Here is a 9,686-nt window from a genome sequence, read left to right on the forward strand (position 1 = left end):
CCCCCCCGCTTCCCGCCTCCCGGTCCCTGACCTCGCCCCGGCCGGCCGCTCACCATGAGACGCCCGGGCCAGCCCTGCCCTCCGCGCGCCCCCGGGCAGGGCCTAGGCGCCCAGGAAGAGCCCGCGCGGCGCGGGCCATGGACCTGCAGGGGGAGGCGGGGAGCAGCGGTGGGAACAGGTCGGCCTTTTTCCCGGGGAGTGGGAGGCCTGCGCCCCACAGCCCTCCGCCGAGCTCCTGGCCAGCCCGGGTCAAGGGGTCTCTGCAAGGCTGGGGGCCCGTCTCCTTCAGTGCCCCGAGCAGCCCCCCGCCTCAAAACTCAGCGTTTGCCAGCGTCCTTTTAGGCAGGGTCCCAAATTAAAAGAGATGTTTTTTGTCCTGAAATTATCATCTAGGCCACAACTAATCATTTTTTAGGTGCAGCCCCGTAATAAAAAGCAGGGACCATATTTCTTGTATCTTTCAATACTCGAAGAAAAACATCATAGCAAAATGAAAAATATACACACACGTAAGTGTCTGTATTTTTATAGCCATGTAATTTTATTCTACAAATCTTTACATTTTGTCTGATAAACTAACAGGAATTTTGACCTTTCCTATCTTGAATAGTTTTCTTCGGTGGATTTAAACACTTTATTGGGTGGATTTAAACTATTTATTGAAGTCCAGCTAGCAAAAAGAACATGCTAGGAGTTTGCAAGAGAAAAAGATGTTTAAGTCTATCAAGTACGTTACAACTTGCAGGAATGATAAGGTAAGTATACACGTGCTATATTAATGAAACCGATTATGATTAAATATCATAAGGGTTACAAAGTTCAGTGAGCGGCCTCAAAAGAGAGACAATATGTCTGGTGGAGAAGGGCCATCTGGAGAAAAATCTTTGCAGAGAATGTGGTATTTGGGAAAGACCCTAAAGGATGGGTGGGATTTCAGCCCACAGCATTTACAGGAAGAGGAACAGCACTTAAGGAGCGCTTACAGTCCTTTTTAAGATTGTCAAAGGGGAGATAAATGACACTAAATGTAAAAGGTAACTTGGTGCCTTTGGGTGGAGTACCTCCAGTGGTCAAGCTGAGATACTGGAACATTATTTAATAAACATTGAGGAAACGTGAAAGAATTTTAAGCAGGCAAAATTAATCTGGCTGCAGTTTAGAAGAGGTGAGACTGAGGGGTCCACAGGCCATTAGAACTGCAACAGCCCGGGAGAGAACTGAACTGACCTTGGATCATATGGAAACTGGCAGAAGCAGAATGTTTGAGTTCCAGGAGGGAGGAAGGGACACAGTGAGCTTGGACTGTTAGTCAGTATTAATAGATGGTATAAGACCCTCCTGGGGTTAGTTCCAAATTAAGTATTTCCTTGTTCCTCAGTGTTGTATTGCCCTGAAACTTCTTACTGCCTCTTCCTCCCCTTAATTTTTTGGTAACTTAAGTAAATAAATAAACAGGAAACAACTCCTTTGATGTTTCTGTGGAAAATACAAGTCTCCAGTAATTGTAATTCCTCAGAAACCAAAATCACTTAAAAGATGCTCCAAGTGAGATGTTGAGTCTGACGGTTAATTTTATGTATTAATTTGACAGGGCTAAGGGATGCCCAGACAACTGGTAAAACATTATTTTGGGGTATGACTGTGAGACTGTTTCTAGAAAAGATTAGAATTTGAATCAGTAGACTGAGTAAAGATCACCCTCACCATTGTGGGCCACCATCATCCAATCTATTTAGGGTCAGAATAGAGAGAACCCTAATACATTGGGTTTCCCAATAAAATCTATTTGGATTTTTTCCTCCCCCCAACCTATTTTATGTGTAATGAAGGACTTAAATGCCCATTCAAATAAATTCATAGACAAACTGTTTTACTTGGTATATAAAAACTCAAACTGCAAAAATCATGGCTTCTGGAGAACTTAACATAGATATGGTCAGCGAAAGACTAATATTAGTTTCAAAATAAACAAGTTATCTATGAAATGCCAAAGTAATAATAATGTTTGAGAAACCCACAACCCACAATGCCCAGAAGCCCTCCCACACACAGTCAAGAATGGTTGTTTATTAATATCAGTACAAAAATAAAATTTAAATACACTTGGTTTTATTTAAATGTTGAAACATAAAATCACTTTGGTCTATCAGGTTTAATGTGACACTGCCATTGTTCTAATCAAATATGGTTAACACTCACTCTGGCCACTATGTCTTGAGGACATTGTCTGGAAAAGTCAACTGAGGCCAATAGCCAGCACCAACTTGCCAGCCATGAGAGTGAGCTACTTTGAAAGTAGATCCTCTAGCCCCACATCAGGGCTTCAGATAACTGCAACACTGGCCAACATCTTAACTGTATTCTCATGAGACACCTTGAGCCAGAACTCTCAAAAGCCACTTCCAGTTTCCTGATGCACAAAAACTGTATACGAAAAATGGGGCCCTGTGAATTTGTCCAAAGTCAAACTTCTCATCATAGGTGGAGAGGAGATTAAAATCCTCACCTGTCTGATTCTGGAGCCTGATCTTTTGCTTATTTTTTAAAAAAAGAGATTAGAAGACTTATTTCCTCAAGGCTCAGGTGCACTGTCTACATCTAAAGATACTGAAAAAGGGCCAGCCCATGACTCTCTAGAGAGAGTATGGTGCTGATAACACCAAAGCCAAGGGTTTGGATCCCTATATAGGGATGACTGGTTAGCTCACTTGGGAGAGCGTGGTGCTAACAACACCAAGTCAAGGGTTAAGATCCCCTTACTGGTCATCTTTAAAAGAATAAAAAATTTAAAAAAAAATAAAGACACTGAAAAAGATGGAAATGACTCTGTAGAAAGTTCTGGGACTCATGGAAAGGAGAAATCTGTTCCAAAGCAACAGGGAGAAACTAATAGGTAAAAATATGATGATGCGGGCCGGCCCGGTGGCGCACTGGAGAGTGTGCCGCTTGGGAGCGCAGCGGTGCTCCCGCCAAGGGTTCGGATCCCATGTGGAGACCGGTTCCGGCTCACTGGCTGAGCGTGGTGCGGGCATAACACCGAGGGTTGCAATCTCGTTGCCGGTCCCCGGTACAGGCACAACACCGAGGGTTGCGATCCCATTACCGGTCAGTAAAAAAGACAAAAAGGAAAAAAAATATATGATGATGCTATCTTTCCCTTAGCTTTATAGATGTTAATAATTTACCTTATTGTGTCTTATACAATAAGACATTTTGGCATAGTTTTATGGTGCCAATTATGTTGTAACACCATTTTGACACCAGTCATTCAGAGTTTTAAAAAAGGAATTGTTTGGAGGTTCCAGTCAAGATGGCAGAATAGACGTTTCCCAGCGTCACTCTCTCCTACAGATCAACCGATTTACAACTATAAAAATGTAACATCGGCCAAGCTGGGGCCACTGGAGCTCAGGGGAAGAGGAGGAGAGACCCACGGAGTTCATAAAGGCGGGAGAAACCACGATGAGAGAAAGAAAAAACTGCTCTGAGGGTTTTGGGCTGCAGCTGCTTTAAGGCTGGAACTACTGAGCACATGGAGCAGGAGCCAGCAGAAGCTGCAGCTGTGCCCTCCAGATGGAGTTACTTGGAGGCAGCAGGGGAGAAGAGGGTCTTGGTGGCAAGGACAGCAAGACCACTAATAGGGTTCCTGTGGACCCATGCAGGAGAGAGGAGCCAGAACAGCTTAAAAAGGGGAGCCATTCAGAGGCTGGTGAGTCATTGCAAGGGACCAGCACAGGGCCCATCCCATGGGAAGTGTTTGAAGCATGGGTACTGGGGGAGACGGGCCCACCGGGAGAACACTGGGAAACAGCAAGGACAGCTGATCCACCCCCAGTTGGCACAGGACCACTCAGAGGAGAGTAGTTGGGAATGCTGAATTGTATCGGGTGCTGTTTGATGAAAAACCTCAGGTGCAGATCAGAGTTTCTACACAACCCAGATCCACCAGGTCTCTGGAGAGCTGGAAGTACCTATAAGGTCAATCATTAAACCCTGAGCTGCACAAAAAGCCTTTCCTAGGGAAACAGCAGCAAAGCAGCAGTTTAGCTCAACCACACAGCTCAAGTACTGGTTCCCACAGGAAGTTCCCCCATTTTAGAAGTAAGCAAAGGACAAAAAATTAGTTCCAGCCAAGGCACACCACCAGTGCCTTGGGGCCTGCCTGGGAACTGGAGGCTTGGAGCTGGGGACCAGATCCCACTCCCACAACCAGGCACACTGTACCAACGCCTCGGGGCCTGCCTGGGGACCTGACACACCCCACAACCAGGCATACCGCCAGCACTAAGGAGAATGCCAAAAACATCATCTTCATGTGGGTGGCCCACCACAACCACCACAATAACCATGGCAGCTGTGAAAGCAGCTAGACACCACAACTACCATGCAGATGGTCCACCAACCACTGGAGTGCATTGATACAAGGAGAGTCACCAGCAGAGATAAAGAGAAGAAGAGGATGTCTCTCTCCACAAAGCCCATTTCAGAGTGACAGAAGGAGCATCTGCTCTGTGATAATATTGGGGGACCTGATCACACCTCTCAGCAGTGGACAGATCATCTAGGCAACAAATCAACAGAGTAACCATTATTCTTTCAGAAGGAGAGAAGAAATCTAGGGTAATTAGAGGGGGGAGGGGGAAAGGAGGAGGAATGGGGAGAGACTGGACAAGGGGCATAAAGAATAATTACAATTTGTAACAATATATAGGCTAGTAATATTGATTAGATCAAAATATCTCAATGTTGAGCCCCAAAAATATGTATAATCAATTTTGATTCAATAAAAAAAAAAATTTTTTTTAAAGGAATTATTTGGATCCCCATATGGGCCAGCTGCAAAAACAAAACAAAACAAAATGGAATTGAATTTTTAAATGTAGATGTAATGAATTTTTGAAAAGCCAAAGATTATTTGGAGCAGATTTTCAAACTTGAAATGAAAATGCCAGTATCTCACAAGGTAAGTTATTGTATTGCATTGGCTGAAGAAGTGAACATCATATGTGAGAGACCGATAAAGCCTAGTAGAGTTTATTTTGCTGAATACCTTCTAAATGAAAAGTCAGCAAAAGAAATCACAGCACTGCCACTTTGCAATGATACAGTAACTCACTGAATTAAAGATTTAACTGCAAAACGATCTTGTCTGCAGAACTGCACCTTTGCCTTAGAAATGGATAAATCTACAGACTGTCCAGACTTCTTGTTTTGGTAATATTCACCTGGTATCAGCACCAGCTAATCACCAAAGATTTTTCATTTGAATGCTTGATGACAAATAAAAGGAGTGTGAAAGAAAGAGTACAATACTTTTTTTGAATCTCATCATTTATCCTGGAATAATTGTATTGATATTTACAATGATGCTACAAAAGCAATGGTAAAACAAATCAAGGCAGTGGCAATAAAATGAACTAGCAATCATATTCTTCACCTCCACCCACTTGCAGAAAAGAAAAAAAAAAGGCAATTTTACTTAAAGTCCTAGATGACACAGTAATGATCATTAATTTTATTAATCTTGACCCTTGAAATATAAATCTTTTTAATATTCTGTGGCAAAATGGGAAATGGGCATAGAAGTTTGCTGCATCCTGAAGTATGATGATTGTCTCAAGGAAAAGCACTTGTCTACTAGGTTGAACATGACATTGCCATTTGTTCTAATCAAATACTGTTTGAATAGGGAGCTGAACTAGCCAGTTTTTCATAGAACACCAATTTTTACTTGACTGATAAACTGTAGTTATTTAGACTTGGGTTTTGTCAGAATTTTTTTTTTTTTTTTTAAATAAAGTAAGCCTGTCATGTCAAGGAAAAAAACTAATAGTATTTGTTGCCAATGGTAAAATTCAAGTTTTTAAATGAAAATTAGAATTTTGGGAAACTTCTGTCAGACACCTTGAGCTTGATAGCTTCCCAATACTTGAAGACTATTTTGATAAAGTCAGTGGTGATGTTTTATTAACAAATAAGATTTTTTGATATATAATAAAATGTGGCAAGATTTAGAAAATTTGCATAACTCAATTAACTAATATTTCCAAATGAATAATACAAAATGTTACAAAACCACATAAGGGTAAAAGATCCATTCGAAGTGCAAGTGAGACTAACGGATTTTAATATATCAGAATATCAAAAGTTCAGTGATATGGTTTTAGATTCCGCATTTCACCTATCCTTTAAGGAACAACCACTTGTTTTGGTATAATATTAAAGAATATCTAAACTACCTGAAAAAAACTATTAAAACATTTCTTCCTTTTTCAACTACATAACCCTATGAGGTCAGATTTTCTTCATAAACTTCAACAAAACAACATATTACAACAAATTAAATACAGAAGCAGATATGAGAATCTATCTTCTGTAATGCCAGACATTCAGAGATTTGCAAAAATGTAAAACAATACTGTACTCACTAAATATTTTTTTCTGGTTTAGAAAATATAGTTTTCTAAATAAATTAGTAAGTGAAGATTTAAATAGTTTTTAATGATAGAAGGTAAGCAATCTTATCATTCAACCCATTAGTTCCAGATTGGACTAATAATTGTTCAACACTTGGTTCTGGAACCTTCCTCCCTTCTTCATCTCTATTTCCACTGTCCAAGACTGCCGAGTTTAAGTGGTGAGAACAGCAAATAATCCAACACAGAACTGAAAGAAAAAACAAAGTACCCACAACCAGAGACACAGTTTGATATTAACTAGTAAAGGTGTCATTTCACCAAAGAGCATGAACACCTATAACACCTGGAAGGACCACAAGTCCCCTGGGCTACCAAGCCAGAAAGGGGGGAAGGCCAGAGGCCTCAGCAAGGCCCCCCAACACCCGCAACCAGTCCCAATGGTGAGCCCAGGCTGAGGGCCTCGGCCATACACCCCCAACACATGCAACCACCCCAGCAATGACCACCGAGCCACTGCAGGAAGCACCCTGGGCTCTCCTGAACTGGGGTGGTGGGGGGCCGAGTGCCTCGGCCATGCACCCCCGACACATGCAACCCGTCCAGCAATGACCACCAAGCTACAGCAAGGGAGCCCTGGTTCCCAAGCTGGGGAGGCACCAGGGCTTTTGCCACACCCCCCTGACATCTGCACCCAGCTGAGCAATGACCAAGCCACTGCTGGAAGCCCCCTGGTCTCCCCTGTGGGAATGAGGGGGGTGCCAGAAGCCATAATCCTACCCCTCCTCCCTCCTCCTCCTTCCATCCCATTTCCTTCCCCTTTCCCCTCTCCCCCTCCTTCCCAACTGCTCCTCAACAACATCCTAGATTGTAAAAGAATAATATTAATTAAAAAAAAAGAATCTTTCCTCTATTTAAGAATCCTTCAATGGCTCCCTATCACCTTTTGCATCAAGTCCAATCTTCTTAAATGGCAAGTATCCAAGCCCTGTCTCTTTCACAATCCTCTTCTTCCTCATTACCTCCAGTAATATTAAACTGAGTCTAGTTTCCCACAGCCCTGGGACCCTGGGACTTTGTTCCTGCTGTTCCCTCTGCACAGAATTCTCTCCCCTTCCTCACCTGGCCAGCGCATGCTCACCTCCCCCCAAGACTCACTTAACATCCAGCACTCCTGGAGCCTTTACTGACCCTCTCTCCTTCCCACCTGCACTCTCACCCCCAGTCTGGGTAAAGGCCTTTCCGCTGTACCTCAAGGAGACTTCTATCACACTTAGGATGTGTTGAAATTATCCATGTATGAGTCTATCTCTTCTATTCCACTATTAGCTCCCAGGACATGTATCCCTTGTAAATAGCCAAGTACCTATTACCTAGTAGGTAGGTACTCAGTACATATTTAATTGTGTGGTGAAAACAAATGGAAATGCTTCCAAAATTATTTTATATGCAATACCACACAGACATCAAAATAGACCCTTTGGCCCCCTGAATTAGAATCCCCTCTTTCTCAGCACTTGAAATATTATAAAACTATGTTCATATATCTTATAAATATAAAAACCCAGCCTTCTTTTGCCCAGGACTCTTTGGTTCACAGCAAATTTGTAAAGAATGTAAAATGCTTTCAGGATCTTTCAAAACATATCATGTTATATAATATACTGATTTATTGAATGCTTTCCCTGAAAAATAATAATTTGTTAATATCTCCATAGCAATGTAAAATCTTTTTTAACATCTTACGAAATATTTAAACTTCAGTGTGTTCTAACAGATTTTTTTTAATGCAGAGGAGCAAATTAGGCCACATATTTTCAAATTCCATTTATTGTTCAATATGATAGTGCTTTGGAAATGGCCAGAACTTTTCCAAGCACTGGGGCACAGCAGTACATCAGACAAACACAAATCCCTATCTTTATGGAGCTTATATCTACATGTATGAACATTTTGTTCATATACTCAGATACTATTACTATTCCTGAGATACATGTACTCAGTTCTACTGGTACTTATCCACCCTAATAGAACACCTACAACATCTGACCTCCCAGGCTGTGGCACAGATAGCCGTAGTCAGTAAGATACATCAGCTACGTCTTTAAAAATGGTATAACACGTTTTGAATGTCTGAGTTTGGAAAGAGGAAAAGGATGTCTTCAAAATAATTTTCTAGGTCTTGTTTGCAGAATATTATTAGCATCTGATATCAAGGCACACTATACTATTATATTTAAATTGAGGAATTTCTCAAAGCAGGTAATTATACCTGTCCAATAACCTAATCATCATACTGATGAATTAGCAAAAGACTTGTACATCTCAGAACATTCTCTTCAGTGCTGACGCAATGACCTAGAGACATTTCTAAGTACTGTATGTATGGTATGTACAACATTGCATATTGTTATTGAGAGCTTGTTTGGAGGTTCTAGCAGGGGAGCGCAGCTACTCGTATACCCTTGACCGAAGAACGGTCCTCTCCTCTAGCGGGGAAGGTCGTCCTCTTCGACCGAGCGCGCAGCTTCGGTAGGGACACACATGGAGCGGTGAGGGAGGAAGGGGACACCCGCCTAGCCAGCCAGATCACCCGAATCAACCCTGGCGATCAATGGGGTGACAGATGTCGCAGCCAGATCGCCCTCACATCCTGCATATTGTTATTGACTGATTGTGTCAAGGCAAAATTTATAGTGTCCATGAAATGCTCTCTGAACTTCCTCTTACATGAAAGTGTCTAAAGAGGTCCTCTGCACACCAGGCACAAAATGCCAGCACCTCAGGGTGCACCTGGGTACCTGAGGCATGGAGAAGGGGACCGGACCCTCCTCCCACAACCAGGCACACTGCACCAGTACCTTGGGGCCAGCCCAGGGACCCGGGACATGGAGAAGGGGACTGGACCCCTCTCCCACAACCAGGCACGTGGCGCCAGCGCCTTGGGGCCTGCCCAGGGACCAGAGGCATGGAGAAGGGGACCAAACACACCCCACAACCAGGCATACTGCCAGTGCCAAGGAGCATGCCAAAAACAGCACCTGCACATGGGTGGCCCACCACAGCCACCACAGTAACCATGGCTGCTGCAAAAATGGTTAGATGCCTTGGGCCGGCCCGGTGGCGCACTGGATAGTGCGCCGCTTGGGAAGCGCGGCGGCGCTCCCGTCCGAGGGTTCGGATCCCACATACAGACCGGCTCCCGCTCACTGGCTGAGCGAGGCGCGGGAGCAACGCCGAGGCTTGCGATCCCGTTGCCGGTCCCCGGTC

At 43.4% G+C, this 9,686-nt stretch overlaps 1 protein-coding gene across 1 annotated transcript in view; it reads right to left on the reverse strand.

Annotated features, from left to right (window-relative positions):
- The window catches only part of NFKBIZ (nuclear factor of kappa light polypeptide gene enhancer in B-cells inhibitor, zeta), a 28,889-nt gene that overhangs the window by 11,163 nt on the left and 8,040 nt on the right, over positions 1–9,686 (reverse strand). The window lies entirely within an intron of this gene.

Source organism: Galeopterus variegatus, unplaced genomic scaffold, assembly GCF_000696425.1.
Source record: "Galeopterus variegatus unplaced genomic scaffold, G_variegatus-3.0.2 Scaffold265, whole genome shotgun sequence".
In the NCBI taxonomy this organism is placed as follows: domain Eukaryota; kingdom Metazoa; phylum Chordata; class Mammalia; order Dermoptera; family Cynocephalidae; genus Galeopterus; species Galeopterus variegatus.